General features: G+C 45.9%; 1 protein-coding gene across 3 annotated transcripts in view; it reads left to right on the top strand.

The window, feature by feature from the left end:
- The window catches only part of LOC135905848 (uncharacterized), a 68,691-nt gene that overhangs the window by 3,569 nt on the left and 45,216 nt on the right, over positions 1–19,906 (top strand). For 2 of the 3 annotated variants that reach the window (XM_065436932.2, XM_065436934.2), the window contains exons 2-4: positions 661–796; positions 5,470–5,546; positions 8,119–8,245. The gene's annotated coding sequence lies outside the window, so the exon portion shown is untranslated. The remainder of the gene's footprint in view (positions 1–660; positions 797–5,469; positions 5,547–8,118; positions 8,246–19,906) is intronic. The other variant, XM_065436935.2, reaches the window with a different exon arrangement.

The following is a 19,906-nucleotide window of genomic DNA, read 5'->3' as shown; positions in this document are numbered from 1 at the left end:
ATTAGCTGTGAGACGAGGCGCGTAGTGCTATTGCGTTAAAAATGCGTAATCTCGTATTCAGCATGGAACATTGTTGTATTCTATTCTGGTGTGCTAAATACAGCACATATTTTAGTGGAAACCCCAAGTTGTATAGTTTGTCTCTTTCGTCATATGTATTGAAGGCATATTTAGAGAAAGCTCACCGCATACAGAAGCACGGAAGTCAGGTTACCATGTCACTAAACAACACGGAAGGCCTGCGTGATTCGGTATGCCTGATTCGGAATGATTTTTTGCTCACAAGATGGTGAACGCCGGCGCCGGACGCAAACACCGAATTAGCTGTGACGCGAGGCCCATAGGGCTATTGCGTTAAAAATGCGTAATCTCGTATTCAGCATGGAACACTGTTGTGTTATGTTCTGGTGTACTAAATAGAGCACTTATATTAAGGAAAATTCTACATTGCAAGAGTTACGTCAAGCACGTCTATTTCGTCATCAGTATTGAAACCATATTCACAGAAAGAGCACCGCATACGGAAGTACTGAAGTCGGGTTACTCTAACACTAAACCTCAACTAAATCTTCGTGGTTTTTTTTTTTTCAGCACGAAATGTTGAGGATCGTTGAATGACCCTTGCACATTTACGAGCTAACACCTCTGTTATTCTCTCAGGTCATATACATGTCGCCGAAAGCGGTATCACCAGTTCCCTACCTATGGTGTCCAGCAGCAGCATCAATCACGCACAGCCCAGTACAAGCCGCGCTTGCATGGAGGAAGCATCGGCCATTCCGGAAAACCTTGCTAGGTGCGCCCACGTTTGGAAAAATTTCCTTGCATAAAGCAAATCACAGACGGTGCGTAATGCTGCCCGTGGTGCAACTATGCCACCACTGTCAAACTTTTTCTATTAAGGAGAGCTCTGATGCGTGAAACGCGCCCGATATCAACAGTTATTATAAACACGTGTTATGGTGTAGGTGGTGCTAACACGCTTGTCATGCTCAGAACTCTTGCAAGTTTGTCAACTGTATCCGTACTACACCACATTCGTGTGCAAAGATACGGACACGGCGGCCCCATTTCGATGGGGGCGAAATGCGAAAACACCCGTATATTTAGATTTAGGCGCACGTTAAGGAGCCCCAGGTGGTCAAAATTTCCGGAGTCCCCCAATACGGCGTTCATCATAATCAGGTCGTCGTTCTGGCACGTAAAACCTCATAATTTAACTTTAATTTTAAGGAATGATATTGATGTAATGGTCGAGTCGTACAACGGGGACGGCACGACGACAATTACAAGCGCATTCTAAGTCATAATGATGGTATAACAAGGACGACGTGTCGACGACGGTAAGACGACCGCATGAAAAAGCGATAATGACGACGACCGCACCGCCATGGTGGCATGACGACTATACCGTATGGCAGCGAATGCATGATAGCGTGTGTGTGACCACGACGCAATGACAGCGATGCCATAATCCCGACACAATTGTGACAGCATAACTGCCGCAGAATAACGAACAAACGATGACGTCGACGCATCAACGAGAATGGTGTCACGGCATGACGGCAATGGGATTACGGCACGCAAGTGATGATTTCCCATTTCGCGAAGCAGTCGCGCCGCACCTGGCTCCGTTTGCAACATGCTTCACGAGACACTGTCCGCACCTGCCAATATATCGCGAAATGAAAACACGTATGCAGCTGGGCTCAAATTAGGCATTCGGAAGTACCATAATAGTCGGTGCAATTTTTTGTAAGAGAAAGAGTTTAGGTTTGTATATGTTGTTCTACCCCAGACAAGTAACCAATGCTTTTGGTCGAATTAAGGTCGACATTGCCCGTGCGAAGAATTCTTCCTAAATGTTAATTTATATATTTCTTGAGTAAACATTTCCATTTTTCTTAGAAAATGATAAATATTTGCTTAATTTTATCGATATGCATTAAGTGGTTTATTTACCCCCTTTTACTTAAGTACATATTGCGATATCGATACCACATACGGCAGTGGATATAAGGAAGACTTTCCAAGTAACCTCACGTGGGTTGAATCGTCGCACATATTTGGCTGCGTCGCGTCAACAAAAGTAACGGAATAAATGCGACTGCGCAATCCTAATTCCAAAACAGCGCCAGGGGCGCACACAGAAAAAAGAAACAACTGGAGGGCGCGCTGCCTCTCAAGGCCAGATATGCAATTATGTTAGCACATAAACTCTCCCTACTGTTCCTACTATTCATATACAAATTTATAAAATATTGAAGGTGCAAGTTATAGCTGGAAATGTTCACAACTTTAATTAAGAAAAACAAGGATGTGCCACCAAAGCAAAATAGAGAAAAATACATGTTACCTACGTTACAGTAAAACAGATTGCAATCAGTGGTTAAATGTAGATTTGAAGACTGAGATTGGAGAAGGAGAAAATTTATTGTCTGCATATTTCATCCATTGTGCGTTTAAACGTGACAGTACTTGTATTTAACCTATTCGCGCACTCGCTGTATGATGCAATAGGTTATGCAGAGGTCGGTAGTTTCTTGTGCTGTGCGGGGGAGTTAAATTGTGCGCATGTCTGTCAGCGTCAACCAACTTGCTGCAAAGATAAGAGCCATTAAAGTCAGGTAAATTAATCATAAGGCCGGAGCAGGAAAAGCAACAGCTTGGCTTAAGACAATTGCTTCTCGTATTGCCTGTTGCCCAAGGGCGACCAATGTATTTAAAGAGAAAACAAACTGTCGGGCAAGCTGACCCTTTTCCCGCTCTTCGTGGGTAATGTCTTTAAATACATCTAGAACCAAGCTAACATTATTTACCAACCATTCCACTCGACTTCCTACCACCTACTTTCTCAATAATGCTAGAGTAGAACTTGCGCCAACTTACAAGCATCTTGGCCTTCATCTTCAGTCTGACTTACCTTGGTATTACCATATTAACACCGTCTTAGCATCAGCTAACCGAGCACTCGGTCTTCCTAAACGTAACCTCAAGCACGCACCTTCTCTTTTAAAAAAACTGGCTTATATCACGCTGATCCGCCCAAAAATTGAATATGCTTCTGCCATATGGGATCCCGATCAAGCAAACATAATTAACAACATCGAATATCTGCAAAACCGTGCTGTTCGCTTCATCTTTTCCGATAATTCACGCTTCACCAGCGTCACATCGTTAAAAGAACGTGCCGAGTTGGAATCACTATCACGTCGACGCCAGTTTGCTCGCCTAACCTTACTTCATAAACTTTATCACCATTCCACGCTTCACGAAGACTTCTTTTCACCCCCCCCCCCTGCAGTTTTCCCGCGCTGTGACCACGCTAACAAAGTAAAACGCATAATGTGCCGCTCGTCGCTCTACCCAAAATCATTTATTCCTCGCACAATAATAGAATGGAATAACCTACCATCACGCATAGCTACTGAAGTTAACCTACCATCTTTCCAAACTTTGTTGCAAGAAAGCGGTTAGTGGTAGCAGATTAGATATTACTTATGCCTATATGCACATATTAACATATTATGTAAAATGTTCTTGTGTTTTCATGACTAAGTGCATTTACCCCTTGTTCATATATATTTATTTTATGTTCCGTGTGTGTACGTTTATTTTATGTAGTTTATTTCTTGTGTATATTTCATGTTTGTTCTCCCCCCCCCCTATGTAATACCCTCATGTGAGGGCCCTTAGGGGTAATGTAAATAATAATAATTTACTAATTGTGGCCATGTTGTGCCTGCAAACTTGATCGCATCCACCCAACTAACTTTCTGCCGCCCCCTGCTAAGCTCCCCTTCCCTTGGAACTCAGTCCGTAACCCTTAATGACCATCGGTTATTTTCCGTCCTCGTTACATGTCTTGCCCATGCCCATTTCTTTTTCTTGATTTCAACTAAGATGTCATTAACTCGCGTTTGTTCCCTCACCCAATCTGCTCTTTTCTTATCCCTTAACGTTACACCCATCATTCTTTTTTTCCGTAGCGCGTTGCGTCATCCTCAATTTAGGTAGAACCCTTTCGTAAGCCTCCAGGTTTCTACCCCGTACGCGAGTACTTGTAAGACACGGCTATTATACATTTTTCTCTTGAGGGATAATGGCAACCTTCTGTTAATGATCTGAGAATGCCTGCCAAACGCACCCCAGCCCATTTTTATTCTTCTGATTATTTCAGTCTCGTGATCCAGATCCGCGGTCACTACCTGCCCTAAGTAGGTATATTCCCTTACCACTTCCAGTGCCTCGCTACCTATCGTAAACTGCTGTTCTCTTCCCAGAATATTAAACATTACTTTAGTTTTCTGATGAATAATTTTTAGACCCACCCTTCTGCTTTGCCTCTCCAGGTCAGTGAGCATGCATAGCAGTTGGTCGCCTGAATTACTAAGCAACTAACTATGCTGATTCGACGCCACTAACCATGCCAAAAAAGACAGTCAATTATTCTAGAGTCAATTAAGGCACTTGAACTCAGGACCTTGGAAAGGAGTCGAACCCCCACCATTTCATGTTAATTAGGGCGAATATGACTAAGGCACATTTGAATAAGGTACACTCATTAGGGCGCTCGAACCCACAACCTTTATTTTGAAGAAGAGGTAATAAAAACCAAGAACGGGCATTCGGACGAAACCATCGAGTAATTCGATGGCTCTGTCGTGAGCGTGCATACATTCACCTCCATTATCTATGGCGTGTGCTAAAGTGACTGACATTTTTTTTTCAAGCCGTTCTCACAATAAACTTGATCCTTCCATGAATTATCAGATAAGCAGCTGCGACTGGCAGATCAGTAACAAACTTAGCATAGTTTGCAAAGAAATATTTATGAACTCCATTTTCGTTGAGGCGCAGTTCGTTAGACTTCATCCTCTCATTCTGAACTGTTCAAATTGACAGTTGGCTATGAGACAAAATCTGCGCGAAAACACTGCATTCTCCACGGCGGTGCCGAACGACAACATGCGGGTACAAAGGGAAATTTTTCTAACATGAGCGCTGCTTTTCATCAGCATTGCAGAAACCATCCGCATAGTGTCTACTTTACCCTACAACCTGTTTTATTATTATTGCATAAAAAAATTCCATAGAGCAAAATATATTCTATCGGAATTGTTAGGATTCTGCCACTGTGGTAAGTGGAGCACGCATGTTATGGAGGGAACTGCACCCGGAGGCATGATACCCGTTGTAATTTGACCATTAAGCTGACAATGCTCGTGCAAGTCAAGGTAGGGGCCCTTTTGACTATGGTGGATGAGTGCCCTGCACCAGATGTTGCCCCATGTGCCGTTTGTCCTATGCCAGCCAGCGCAGAGAGCCTTTAGTGAGTGCGAAACATTTCAAGTAGTCCGTTTACCATACAGTACTTTGCCTTTCTTGAGCTTTGTTTTATAAAAGTGCAATTTCAACTTTTTCGCCACAGCTGTTATTATCTAACACCAACACCTTTAATAATTGCAGCCTTTCTGACGACGCCTGGCTTTACCAATGGAACACTCAGTAGAGGCCAATAACCGACGGGACTTACAACGTCGACGGTACGTAGGCCATGGTCGCATGCCTTTGCAACAAACATAGAAGATAGCTCCAACGTGTTCCCTGGCAGCACTCATTGCTTAGAAAGAGGCACGTTACCAGTGGCGCCAACACTGTTTCCGCATGAGCCCCTTCATCAATGTCCTTTGAAAGAAATGTGTGTGCCCTTTCCCTCACCCCCACTTTGGGTTAGCAAACCGGGTGCTCCTCTGGTTGACTTCCCTGCCTTTCCTGTCCTTGCACCCTCTCCCTGCGTGCACTGATATGAATACATGCAAATTCATATGAAATCTATGCAGTTCAAATTTTTCAACGAATTTCTTCTCATATCAGAAAATTGCGAACGCACGCACCTATAGGCCGTCGCGTCAGAAGCAGACTACGTTCCATGCGCCATGATCAATTCACTCGCCACTGGAATCAGTGCATAACAATTCGTCTACAGTTTTGTCTAGCAAGCATAATCTCAGTGGGTCCGTCGCGCTACCACTCTGATACTTTTTTCTTTGAACCGATCAAACTAAGAGGAGAAAATGTTTTGATTCCATCGCAGCGCGTGATTTGCAATTAGGGCAGCGTTTAAGATGTCTATGCCAGAGGGTTGTAACGGAGCTGTAAGCTTTTCGGCACAACGTGAGAATTGTTCCCGTGTAGCATGTTATCAGCAGCCGACATATCCCACTTTATACAAGTTAGAGCTTACAATTTGCGGCAGCCCAAATCAATTCTACTGAAACTCTTATTTTATACCCAGAACGATATCAACAACTGCAACGTAAACATGACAAATTTAATGAAAATCTAACTCAATAACACAAAATTATTTGCTAGTTCTTTCACTCTGCTACCATATATCTTTACCATGTATCCCCACCATATGCTTCTGAAGCTTTAATGAGCTTTAATCTCATTGATATATTAAGACGTGTGGCGGCACCTGAAAATTATACCGCTGTGTTAACAAGAAAGCCTACACGTTGCTGATACATGGCCTTCCAATCAAAATGCTCTATTATGTAAGCTGATCAGCATTCTATGAATATATCAAGCCTTTTTCGTCCTGCCAGTATCTGTGCAACCGCTTTCATAACACCGACTGCTGCACCTTGAGATTTTCACGGCGTGACTATCAAAAGTGAGTATGCTGGACTTTAAAAATGAACTCCTTGAATTACGTCTGATCAATCGCACTTTAGTTCGTTGGAAGTCAAAGATAATGCAACTGAAATACTTAGTGATCTGCTTCGGAATTGGCGTTTGATTGACTGATAGAAAACTTTATTATTCCACCGAGCTGGGGTGCCCGCCTCTTAATCTACATGCAGGTAGGGGGGTGGGGGGTACGAAGCAGTCCCCGCGCGTTTAGGACGCTGAGTCTTCACGGCCTCAATGGCCAGGCGGATTGCTCGACGCTGGTCGTCTTCAGCCTCGCTCTGGAGCAAGGCCTCCCAGGCTTTTAATGCTTTTGTGACGTACGAAGGCGTAGACACTATGGCATTGGGTGTAATAATGCGATTATCATTCTTAGCCGGCTTTCTCCAAATCAGATTGTATATAAAGGTGTATTCGGCAATGCGGTGTGCCCTTCATTGTTTTGTAGGGAACCTCCTTGCATCCTGACAAGGGTTCTGCCGTATTCTCGCCTTTTATTCTCTCCCGTTTTCCTTTTTTTCAATGTAATGCAATTTCTGCGCACTTAGGGAACATGCGCTACTAGCTACAATCCTTGCAGTGCTATCTGCACATCTCACACTTTTAAAGCAATTTGACGCTTTCCGTTGCACCATTTAATGGCATTGTCCCGTGAATTGGGACTTACATATTTCTTTCCAGGCTAATCTGCTGTCTGCAACACGAATCTTAGATAATCGCATTGGCCAATCGTTTAGAAAGTTGTCCTATAGTCTGTTGATGGCATACACAGGGTAATTGGCGAGGACAAGCGTTTTCGATTTCTTAATGAGCTGCTAAATGTGCATTGCTTACCACCTGTACTTGGGAACTTCAGCCGCAGGAGTGGCCAAATGGGGTTCGAATACCCAGCTTCTGAAAGGCGAGTACGTCTTTGGCTAACACATATATGTGCAGTAGGAAGTTACGAATCTCTGATCAAGCTTCAAACACAAAATTATGATCCCTCGGTAGAAATGTGCCCTTTCAATTTTTCTCTGTCCTCCTCTGTAACTTGCTAGGTGCAGCGCTCGTAATAGTTTAGCTAAAAGAAAGAACTCGAAGACGTTTCTAATGCGCCAATAACTAGTTTATCTAACAATTATAGTGGGTCCGCGATATGATATAGATATTTTGTCCGCGATATGAGATAGAGCGTAATAATCTGTCAGAAGACGTAAGATCGGGCTCGGCACCCCTATCGCCTGGCATGAAGTTCTTGCGTCGATTCAAGACATAGTTGCAGATAGGAAAAGCATCGACTCCGGTAGCGGTGCAGTAGGGCTCCCCCACGACTAAAACTTCTTGCCTGGCACCATCTATAATAATGAAGTGTTCATTTCCTATGAACTGCCCTTGCAAGACGGGAAATGAAGACATTTGCTGTACTTTTGTACCATACAGGTGTCACTGACAATGGGAGCACAAGTTACCTGCACCTGGGGTCTAGCAACAGCTTTGATCACGCATGGCCCAGCACAAGCCGCACAGGCTTGGAGCAAGCATCAACCATTGTAGAAGGCAGCGACAGGTGAGATCACGTTTAGAAAAGATTAATTTCAAAGAAACTCAGAGACAACAGCGATGGCTAACCGGGGAAAAGTCATGCCAGTACTCACTCATTTGTCCCATGAAGGGCTAGCTCTGATGCCTGAACCAGGCGCTGCAGCAGCAGTTCTGAGCGTTCACCAGGTGGAGCAAAGCCATGATATCTCTACGGAACAGTATTTGCGATGACGAAGAGGAGAGCAGTGATAAGACGACGACGACGATGAGAGGCTAGCGTGGGCTGTTCGCTCTTGGGTAAGTGCGGCGTGTGTCTTTGTAAATATACTTGTGTATAGCTTTTAGTCTGCGTCTTCCTACATATCTGGTGGAGGTGAACGTTCCCTGTACCTCGTCATGGAGCTTCGCAGTGGGCGGTACGTCGAGCCTTCCTTCGTGGCTGCCGGCGACAACTCGACTCCACCGGCCCCGACACCTGCTGCCACCTCGACGACCTACATCGCTCTCCCCGCTCCCCGTGATCCTGGCGTATTCTCGGGCAAAGATGGGGAAGACGTCGAGGACTGGATCAGCCTGTACGAACCCGTCAGCCGCAATAATCTGTGCAACCCTGCTATCATAATCGCTAACGTACTCCTTTACCTCGGTGGCAAACCTCGAGTTTGGTTTTGGACGCATGAAGATGAGCTCACCAGTTGGGATTCGCTTCAGCAAAAGCTCCGAGACTTGTTCGGCAACCCCTACGGTCACCAGCTTGCCGCGCAGAAAGCGCATTCCGGCCGATTGCAGACGTCAACAGAGCCCTACGTCACGTATATTCAGGACGTCTTGGCTCGGTGCCGCAAAGTTGACGCGCACATGACTCGAGTCAGACAAGGTTTCCAATATCCTCAAGGGCATTGCCGATGACGCCTTCAACTTGCTCGTTTTAAACAACGTGGCGATGGTGGATGCAGTTATAAAAGAGTGCGGCCGCCTGTAACTCACTGAAAGCCGACGTATCGACCAGCAGTTTGCCCGTCTGCCCAACACATTGGCGACATCTTCCTCTGCCGACGCTCCTCGTCCCAACAACACTGGCGATATTACCAGGATCGTCCGGCGTGAGATCGAGGCCGCTTATCCGGCTGCCTTCGATTCCTGCCCCTCCAACGCTCCTGCAGTCACGGTTTCCCTGATCCAGGCGGTTGTCCGCGAGGAGTTCGCAAACATGGGTCTTCACACCATCTGCTCGGCCCATCGCCCGGATACCCACCCGGCTTCTTCGATTCCGCACCGTCCCGCGTCTTATTACCCACCACATATCCGCAACCCATCTGAATGGCGCACTGCTGACGACAAACGCATTTGTTTCAGCTGCCGTCGAATCGAGAACATTTCTCGGCACTGTCGCAGTCGCTGGAGTTCCCCGACCCGGTATACTTATACTGCCTACTCTCGCCCCCCACGTGGCCCTTCTCGTCCATATGCCGCACGCTCCGATAATGCCGCCACTGATTCTCCTGCGCCCAACCGCCCCTATTCTCGTTCGCCTGCGCCTCAACGACGACAATCTCGCTCTCCCCAGCCCTTCTCTCCTATTCGCCGGTTCCCTTCAGACGCCGCTCCCTGCCGGAAAACCAGACGATGCAGTGCCTCGAGGTGACGTTGCATTGCTTCCTACGGCGCCGAATCCTCTTCTGACGTTGCCTACACACCTGAACCTTCTTGACGTGCACGTCGACGGTGTTTCTGTGTCTGCTCTTATAGACATTGGGGGGCAGTTGTCGGTAATGCGCGCTCAACTTCGTGACCGCCTGAAGAAAATAATTACGCCCGCCACGACGCCTGTTGTCCGTGTCACCATCCCCGTAATTGGGATGTGTGCCGCCCGCGTCTCCTTCGCCATTATCGTGCTATTCAGTCATAGCCCACTGTCCCCACGGCATCATCGTCGGCTCAGACTTCCTCTCCGCACATTCTCCTCTCATAGAATGTTCCGCCAGTACTCTTCGCCTTGACCTGTCTGTTCTGGATCCCTCTGTACCACACCCCAGTTGTCTCAGTTCCGTCGACTTCGTTCGCTTGCCACCTTATTCACTGACTTACGTTGTCTTCGTGTCATCCCCACCAGTCCCCGACGGTCCCCGACGGTCCCCGACGGTCCCCGCCGGTCACTACATCGCGGCTCCTATGAAAGACGACCTCCTTACGCACGGGATCACAGTACCTCATACAGTTTTATCTATTACGGCGGATTGCGTCTACCTGCCAGTGCTCAATTTTCGCTTGACGAAACAAGTACGGCCACGCGCGATGTCTCTGCACTAGATTTGCTCATTCGAGGATCACTCAGTAGCATTTATTGTAGTAGAGGACAATTCAGCCGACCCTCCTCTGCCATCGCAGTCGGCAACTTTAACAATCGCCGACTTACAGAAAATGATTGCACCCGACGTGCCGTCCGACCACGCTTGTGAGCTCTACCGCATTCTGTTTTTCTACACCGATATTTTTGACTTTAACGATCGTTTTAACGATCCTTTACCTACAGCTCTTAAACATCGCATTAATACCGGTGACGTTCCTCTTATTCATTGCCGCCCGTATCGAGCGTCACCGGCTGAGCGTCACTTATTCACGCCGAAGTTGGCAAAATCCTTGCCAAGAACATCATTCAACCGTCATGTAGTCCACGGGCGTCACCTGTTGTACTGGTAAAAAAGAAGGATGGCTCATGGCGCTTTTGCGTGGATTATCGGCAGCTTTTCAGAGTTACGAAAAAGGACGTGTATCCCCTACCTCTATCCCTATCCCTATCCCCTACATGTATCCCCTACATCATACTTGATTCTAAATTTCATTTTATTCCACACATAAGATATCTCAAAGTGAAATGCATAAAAATGAATTCACTGAAAATTTTACGTCACATTCTCTGGCAGCGACAGGAAATGTTTAATGAATCTTGACAAGAGCCTAATTCGGTCACAATTGGACTATGGTGCCGTCGTATATCAGTGCCGCCCCAAGCGCGCTGAAGATGCTAGATCCCGTCAACCTTCTAGGTACCCGCCTGACCACTAGCGCATTCGGAACAAGCCCTGCCGAAATCTTATGCGTATAATCAAACGAGTCATCACTCCACTTGCAGAGAGCATATATGAGCTTCACCTTCTTTCTCAATGTGCACTGTAATCAGAACGTCCGTGTTCTACAACCGTTAACGATTTCCCGTGTGCAACACGTTTTCGTAATATACCTTCTCTGAGACTACCTTTCTCTCTGCGTGTGAAAGAACTTTGCGAAGGAATGAGTCGCACTTTTCGAACATCGCCGAATGCCTCTCGGGAAGCTGTTACCGCCCCGGGAGTGGGAAGTGATAGAACGCGATTCATCCTTTGTACAGTTCACAAAGCACGCTCCGGAGCCCGAAATTGCAGTGGATTTCCATGAACTGCAATCGAAGTACTCTTGCTCAGAATTCTACACGGACGCGTTAATGTCACGGGCTGGTGTTTCTTACGCTGCTGTTGGCCACTCATTTTTCCAAACCTGACCACCATGCACATATGCGGTACTCTCTGTGGTAAAACACGTAAAGAAATTAATTTTAGGAAGCAATAATACTCTCACTCGTAAAGCCTTGTAAAAGCGTTAATGTCTTTACAAATCCTGTTTTTATTGAACTCTACTCACTCCTGTTCAACGTTATTCCTCTCGTAGTCAAGTAATATGCTGGGTTCCTGGACATTGAGGAGTCGAAGGTAACGTGCTTGCCGACGAAATCGCAAGGTATTAACTGTTCTACTGCTCCCCCTGCCACAGATCTGAAGCCTTTCATATGAAACAAACTGCGATGCCACTGGCAACGTTTGTGGGATGCTGAAACGAGCAATACGCTTCACGTGATTAAGCTGAAGTTGGGTTTCTGGCCCCCCAACTACGAAAACACGAACACATGTCCTATTCACTCGAATCAGAATAGGACACATATTTGGCACTCATAAATTTCTCTTGAGTGGCAACGAGCCCCCAACCTGTGGTAGATATGACAGTGACCATCCTCCTCGTCTTCCTGGAGTGAGGGGAAGCCGTAAGAGGAAGAAGCATTTTCCTTTTGCTTACCGCTATTGTGTCCCTCTTCATCCGGCTGTGTTTCTTGGTCAAGAACAGCTTTTCAAGAGCAAACAGTCCTCGCTATCTTGATTTTGTCCTACATGTTATAAGCCCAGCAGTTTCGTAGCGCTTCCTCTTTCCAGAAGATGCCGCTTTGATAGCCGTTTTTTATAGCGCATACAATACAGTACAATCCTTATTGCGCAAAGAAAATCAAATAGCAGGCCTGCAAAAGCCACAGAGCCTCCGGGCTCTCATGTTTCAAGGGCACTGGTGGGGTAGTAGTAGTGCTGAAGCCAATGTTAGCAGCTTACGTATTTTGTATATCGCATCATTCTTTCGCAACGCATTTTAGTCCTCATAGCACACGTCATCAGTCATTGCCATAATCTTATTACACGTAGATTTTGCGCAATTTAGCGACCATGTTTAGGCCCCTTTACATCCACGTCACGTCACATCAACTTCAGAGAACTCATCACAGCACACCAGATCGACGTCATTAACACTCCATGGCATGGTGCTCTTTGGCCATACCCGGCACTTCCGCCACTAAAGACCACACATTCAGTCAACGAACTTTTTTATGCTGAGCATATTACTAGAGCTCAACCCAGCTCCTCAGGCGCCGCGGTGTCGCCTACAATCCCACGTGACTTCGTGACGTCACGACAGAGGAGAAACGGGGCTCCAACTCGCGCCGTCGCTCGCGGCATCGCCTTCAAGGCTGTCCACGTGACACCGTGACGTCACGACAGAGGAGAAACGGGGCTCCAACTCACGCCGTCGCTTGCGGCGTCGCGGCGGTATATAAGCAGCTGCGCTTGCCTCTGCTAGACACTCACGAGGTTAGATGCCTCCTGGAGACAGAGCTGCTCGTTGGAATGAGAAGCGAAGGTTGCGGCGTGCTACAGGGACTGTTTCTAGGTGGCTTTGCTACGGCGCAGCGGCTACGCACCCCGCATCGGACGCGGTGAGCGTCGAGCAACGCAGCGGTCGGCGCGACAATGAAATTTGCGCCTGAGCAAGCCCCGCACGCCGGAGCCGACGCCGACGACACCGGCTTTTCTGCGACAATAGCTCCTTAACGCTGTCGCGTTAAAATAAAGGCTAGTATGCTTCGCATCCTGGGCTTAACCTTAGATAATCCACAGCCAGTTTTTTTTTTCATTTAAAACGAAAAGGTCAAGCCTACTGACTATCGGAAGCAGATATTCTAAGTCGTGAATGACATAACATAAGTTGATGCATTGCAAAACTAAGCACTGTTTTCAACTAGTCACTTTGGTTGTAAATATTGCTCTCAATTCTCTGAAGAGCACCTACAGAGACCCTAAAGCGGGCAAGATAATGTATTACAGACTGATCCCGACGGAACTGCTACCTTGGGAGTTCGGATTTTGCTAAACACTTGTAAGCATTCCTACAGTATTGAGTAAGTTGTGAAATTTTATTAACTTCATGCGCTTTAGTTTCTTTGACAGGTACAGTTTACAAAACTGAGATATCTGGTTTGGCGCGGAGTTGTAAATTTGTAAACATTCTGCATAATCTGAGACATCAATTTTCGGCAACACTTGCGGAAAGCATGCGAGGTTCTAAATCAAAACTCTGTATCCTCTGTTGCTTGATACCTAGATGTATGGTTGGCACGAAGAACTTCGAAAAGTACACCAATGAGCGTCATTATCAGCAGCAGTTTATTTTACGCAAAAAAAACTAGACACTTACGAGTGCACGCTTGCGTATCTCATCGTACAAAAGACACCTGACGCGTTGTCGAATCTCAGATTTGGCTCCGAAAGAGCAAATTCAGTGGCATAAAAAGAAAGACGTACCGCTGACACACTTATCACCATGTTTCTTAATATCAAACGCTCAAGTGTTTCTCTTGCGGGGGAGTTCTTGCTCCTGTCCAGAATTCGTACACTACCGAATTACAGTTCGCTTCCACGCGTGTTAACATGCATCACTAATTGGGCGCAGTCAATCTTATTCAAATTTTACGCATGCTCCCTCATATGACTCGCGCAATTCCCAGTCTGCGCAACATGGGACTTGCCACTGGAGAATAGAACCTCAGACACCACTGCTGTGGAACATTACGTGAATGTCGTAGAATATGTGTTGCCGTTTCCTCCTTTTTACATCATCATTGCAAATTGGAAAATATATTTTTGAGCTTGGTAGGGACGGAGAACACAACAGGCACACCGCGTCTCCGAACGACTTTCTTGATGTTGTGCGTGATCTTGTACGGAGAGGGCATCGCTTCAGACCTCACATTTTTCTTGTTGGGTCTCGGTCCTAGTCCAGCTAGTTCTGCGTTTTACAAGCTTTTGTAGGAGCGTTTTAGTAAGTCCTACTCATGGAAAAGGAGCGAAACAAGAATTCGAAAACTAAACGAAATCAAATGTGGCCAGGAGTTCTTGATGGCAGGATAAATGCAGTTAGCAACAATCGCCTTTTGACAGTCTTCCAACATGCAAATCAATAGAACAGGTCCTTCTCTCTCGGCAGGTAATAGGCCCAAGTGATTTGTTTCCGAAAAAACTGCAGCTTAATGTACTTAATGAAACTGAATAAAACCTAATAAAACTGAATAAAACTTAATATAACTCAATATGCCTAATAAACTTAATAAATTTAGTAAACATAACATACTTAATAAAACTGAATAGAACCGGACCGCGGGAGTTCGTGTGTAAAGTGCATGTCTCGGCGATGTTGTCTAAAACAGATGAAATCTCCCCAACCATGAATATTTCTGTGCGATTGCGCTTCTTAAATATTAAAACATTATGCGCATATGAAAAATTAAGTACTCCTTGTTGAAATTCTTTTCGAAATAACTGCCGAATCCCGCTAGTGATTGGGGACCTGTCCAAGTCGCGTCCTTGTTGCCTTTGTATGCCCATACGTCTACTTGTATACTTATCAATTCTACGCTCCAAATAAACTTGATTAGGGAGAAATCGCTTGGGATTTCTTTGTAATGGCTATAGCATGACATCTAAGAAACAGCCTGCTGAACACAAGGCTGTGATAGGCAGTTGGTGGAATTTTAACTATCTCTCAAATACCGCAAAATTCATACAAATCAATTAAGTGATCATGTAACCAGACAATTTCTGCGATTTTATCTCCAAGCCAAAGCTTAAAGGGACACTAAAGGCAAATACTAAGTCGGCGTGGATTGTTCAAATACAGTCCCAGAAACATCGCAACGCTTTTTTCGTGCCAAGAAGAGTTTACGAAGAAATTACATCTGAAGGGTGCGAATACCTTTTTAGAAATTCAAATCTCCGGCCACCCGACAGGGGAGTCGTGACGTTGCATGCGCAATCACCACCCTTTGCTGCCTTCGGTGAGTAAATCGGCGCCCGACAGACGGCGGCACCGAGCCACGGCAGTGCGCTGGATTCCCCGCGCCAGTTGTATGTCGGTCATGTGGCGTAGACCGTTCGGGCATCCCGCTACATCACATGAAAATTGAATTCTCTGCCACTTGCAGTTTGTGCGAGTTTCGTGAGCCAGAAAAACCAGTGCAGCACTACGCCATAACGAAACTACTGAAACGCGAAAGTGTCGACGTTGCGGAATCGAGCAAATACGAAACTTTTCGCCCACCCGCGTCGTTTTCAAGGGGTATTTCGATGAGTTCTTGTTCTAAAAATGAAATACATCTAGGCAGCTCGCAATTTAGTCATACCCCATACAAGGAATATTTCTGCAGTGAGTGGTTGAGTGCTACTCACAAAATTTAAATGAGTGCTTTCGTCATCGGGCAAGTACTCGAATGTCCCGTGGGAGTCTTATTTCATTTACCTCAACGTCTTGATTATTAAGGCTCTCGTCGCGATAATATTCGCGCCTTACATATTCTCCAGCACTGATCTATCACTTTAGCTTGACTTAGTATTTGTCTTTAGTCTCCGTTTAATAAACAGGCTGTAGTTCGCAGTCGTGTACTGTGTGTTGGGTCGCCAGCTCTTTGTGGGAACGCTAACCTAGCAGTTTTGCGGACGGAATGAATGTGCTGTCACCCTGATCGAATAACTCGGTCCTACATTAAGTTGCATGTACAAGCACTGCTACAATACATGCTCTTCTGTTCCTTTCTTCAATAGCGACCAAATCGAATACGCCCTGCGGGTTGGCCCCCCTCGAGCTCCCGGACTTCTCTTTCCTCTTCAAGAAAGGATGCTTCTCTCCTGACTGTTCTGACCCCAGTTTTTTCCGTGTTGGCCTAAAAAAAACGTCGCATGTTGTAGCCGCCACCTCATGGCGCAACCCTTTCAATTGACATCCGTATGCGTATGTGTTTTAAGTCATTTTAAGAGATCTGTGATTTTATACCCGATACCTACCTGATTTTACCTACCTGATTTTACCTACCTGATTTTACCTACCTGATTTTACCTACCTGATTTTACCTACCTGATTTTAGCTACCTGATTTTAGCTACCTGATTTTAGCTGCCTGATTTTAGCTGCCTGATTTTAGCTGCTTCATTTTAGCTGCTTCACTTTAGCTGCTTCACTTTAGCTGCTTCACTTTAGCTGCTTCACTTTAGCTGCTTCACTTTAGCTGCTTCACTTTAGCTACTTCACTTTAGCTACTTCATTTTAGCTACTTCATTTCAGCTACTTCGTTTCAGCTACTTCGTTTCAGCTACTTCGTTTTAGCTACTTCGTTTTAGCTACTTCGTTTTAGCTACTTCGTTTTAGCTACGTCGTTTTCGCTACTTCATTTTAGCTACTTCATATTACCTACTTCATATTAGCTACTTCATATTAGCTGCGTCATTTTAGCTACTTCATTTTAGCTACTTAATTTTAGCTACTTATTTTAGCTACTTAATTTTAGCTACTTCATTTTAGCTACTTCATTTTAGCTACTTCATTTTAGCTACTTCATTTTAGCTACTTGATTTTACCTACTTATTTTACCTGCCCGATCCCTATACCTGATTTTGCACATGATGTTGACAACGCCTATTTAATTTCTTTGGGTGCTTTGGAATAAACGCAAGTTATTGCGAACTTGTCTATTTGTTCTTTTTCTTTTCTTTGTGAAAAGTCTCTTCCCAAAGACAATGGGTCACAAAAAACGGATTTAAGCTTCACCAAGTGGTGTAGCGTAACTTCCACTTGATCAGTTGGAAGTTCTCATTTATTCATTATTTACCCTTGCCAAAAAGTATCGAAAATGTTGCTACCGATGTGCTAAGCGAATAAGTTGCTCATTATCACTCGCCGCGGTAGCCTAATGGCTTGGGTGTTGCTTTGCGGAGGTCGCTGCTTTTCTCTTTGACGCGGCAGCGGCCTTTCGATGCAGGCGAAATGCAAGACCGCTCATGTATTTCGGTTTAGATGCACGAAAACCCCACGTGGTCAAAATTCTACCAGAGTTCCACACTACGGTCTACCTGATAATAAGATGGTGCTTTCGACGCGTGAAACCTAAGCACTGGTTTTCGTTATCATCGCAATGTGTAATATATTTAGGTTAGTTTTAAGAGTCAAGGATATAAGCTGGCTCAGCGTCGATTAATACCGGTATAACACGGGCATACCAATGTTCCGCATATAGACCATTGAACCTTCACAGAGGAATTATTTCAAGGGAGATGGGTGAATGCCACATGGTCTCCGCTTCAGCTCTTAGCAGAAAGCGCCACATATCCTAGGCGCTTACGTTGCATCGAAAGAAAGCTTTAAACGTCGCCGTCCGAGCACTCCGTACAGACGGTTAACCAGCGAAACTGAACCGTGTGGCCCCGGTGTTTATCACTGCATTAATCCCAACGGTTCATTTAGCGATGGCTTGGTAGGCTACCGCATTCTCGGTGCCCAGTTGCCGATTCCACTCGGCTGCACGAGCCGGTTCTTGTGCCCGGGCTGCTGCATCATCACGGCGTAGACGAGCTCGTTCCCGGTTCTGCTGGCGGCGTTCCTGATCGAAAGCCGCCTGTTCCTCAGCAGTGGGTATGATGCGTGGCCTACCCATTTCGGAGCCGAAGGGAAACTGCTGCGAGCGCAATGGGCTGCGACGGAGAGCAACGACGTCACTATGGCGCAGCCAGTCGCGCGCCCCTTTTCGCTTATGCGCTGAAGGAGTTTTCGGCGTACAGGTGACACATGGACGGACGAATCGGCTAGCCATGTTTGCTTGATATACCCTCAGGGCCGAAGCAGCAGAGGGGAGTGTGAAACAATAAATACAAAGAATAAGATTGCTGAATGAAAGCAGCATGCGAAACATAAATCAATGCATGATTAGCATGGCTATTAGAAATGTAGGTACGAAAATTGGATGTAACATACGAGTTCGCTATTACCAAATAAACAAAAACTAAATAAAACAAGATTGAACATTAACATAACCATAGCAGGTACACAAACAGCCTCTATAAAATATTGGATATGTGGTTTTTAAATTTCATGATTCAGAATTGTAGCGAGATTTTTGGGAAGGTGATTCCACTCTTAAGGTGTGCGTAAGAGCCAGGAAAGCGAAAAGGAATTCCTTCTGATAGAAGGTATGCCGACCTTATTAGCATGGTGTAATCATCGGAATGTGCAGTGCAGTGACAGCAGTTCTTTGTCTAATTCTGGGTGATGAAAGATTTTATCGAAAAAGAGCTCATTCCCGGTTCTGCTCGCGGCATTACTGATAGAAAGCTGCCTCCTCCTCAGGAATGCATATGACGCGTGGCCTACGCGTTTCGGATCCGGAGAGAGACTGCTGCGAGAGTAATCGGCTGCTACGGACAGCAATGACATCGCTACTGGCGCAGCCAATCTCGCGCCTGATTTCATACATATGCATGGAGTTGCGCCGGAGGAGTTTTCGGCGTGCAGGAAGCAGACGGACGGGTGAATCGCCTAGCAATATACAGCTTCTATCTAAAAATCAACCTAAATGCGCCTTAGAATGAATTTACGCCTTATTTTATTTTGCAAAATGTGTTGTAATTGTTTTTTTAGTTATGACCAAACTGAGCGCTTGCACAGCGTCTGTAGGTAGCAGTAGCCAAGTGTAAATGTGATAAAAAATTTATCCGACGATTACGATACTCCCTAATGCGAAATTTGAGCGCAGCTCTATACGTGTTTCCATTTCGCGATATTTTGAAGCAAAGAATTTGAGAGAGACATGTAGCAGAGTCGGTAATGGTCGAAAATCTGATCTGCGGCTCAAGCGAGCCGGCGTTTATACATGACTCGTCAAAGGTTCCAGTGTGATCGCTGGTGCCGTTGGCTTCCAGAAAGTACTATACAATTCGCATAGCGCATACAATCAGATTAAGAAACAATCTCACACAATAACAACCAAAACAAGCGCGAACGAGACCGACCCAACAGAACCAAACAGGCGCGGGCGAGAGCTGTGGCGCGAGCAGACGATAGTACGAAACGAGCGGATCCGCTGAGACCAGACACGAGTGCGCATCGAGCCGTAAGGAGGGTCCGCATGACACCAGCATCGCGCGCGCACGTCACTGAAGGGGCCGCTCTCATTGGTCTCCGCCATTCGCGGCTCGCGTGCTTCGTCTCCCACTCCAGTGAAGGGGGGCGGAGCT

The sequence above is a fragment of the Dermacentor albipictus genome, unplaced genomic scaffold (assembly GCF_038994185.2).
Source record: "Dermacentor albipictus isolate Rhodes 1998 colony unplaced genomic scaffold, USDA_Dalb.pri_finalv2 scaffold_14, whole genome shotgun sequence".
Taxonomy (NCBI): domain Eukaryota; kingdom Metazoa; phylum Arthropoda; class Arachnida; order Ixodida; family Ixodidae; genus Dermacentor; species Dermacentor albipictus.
Note: the sequence above shows the minus strand (reverse complement) of the source record. Positions and strands in the feature narration are given on the sequence as shown.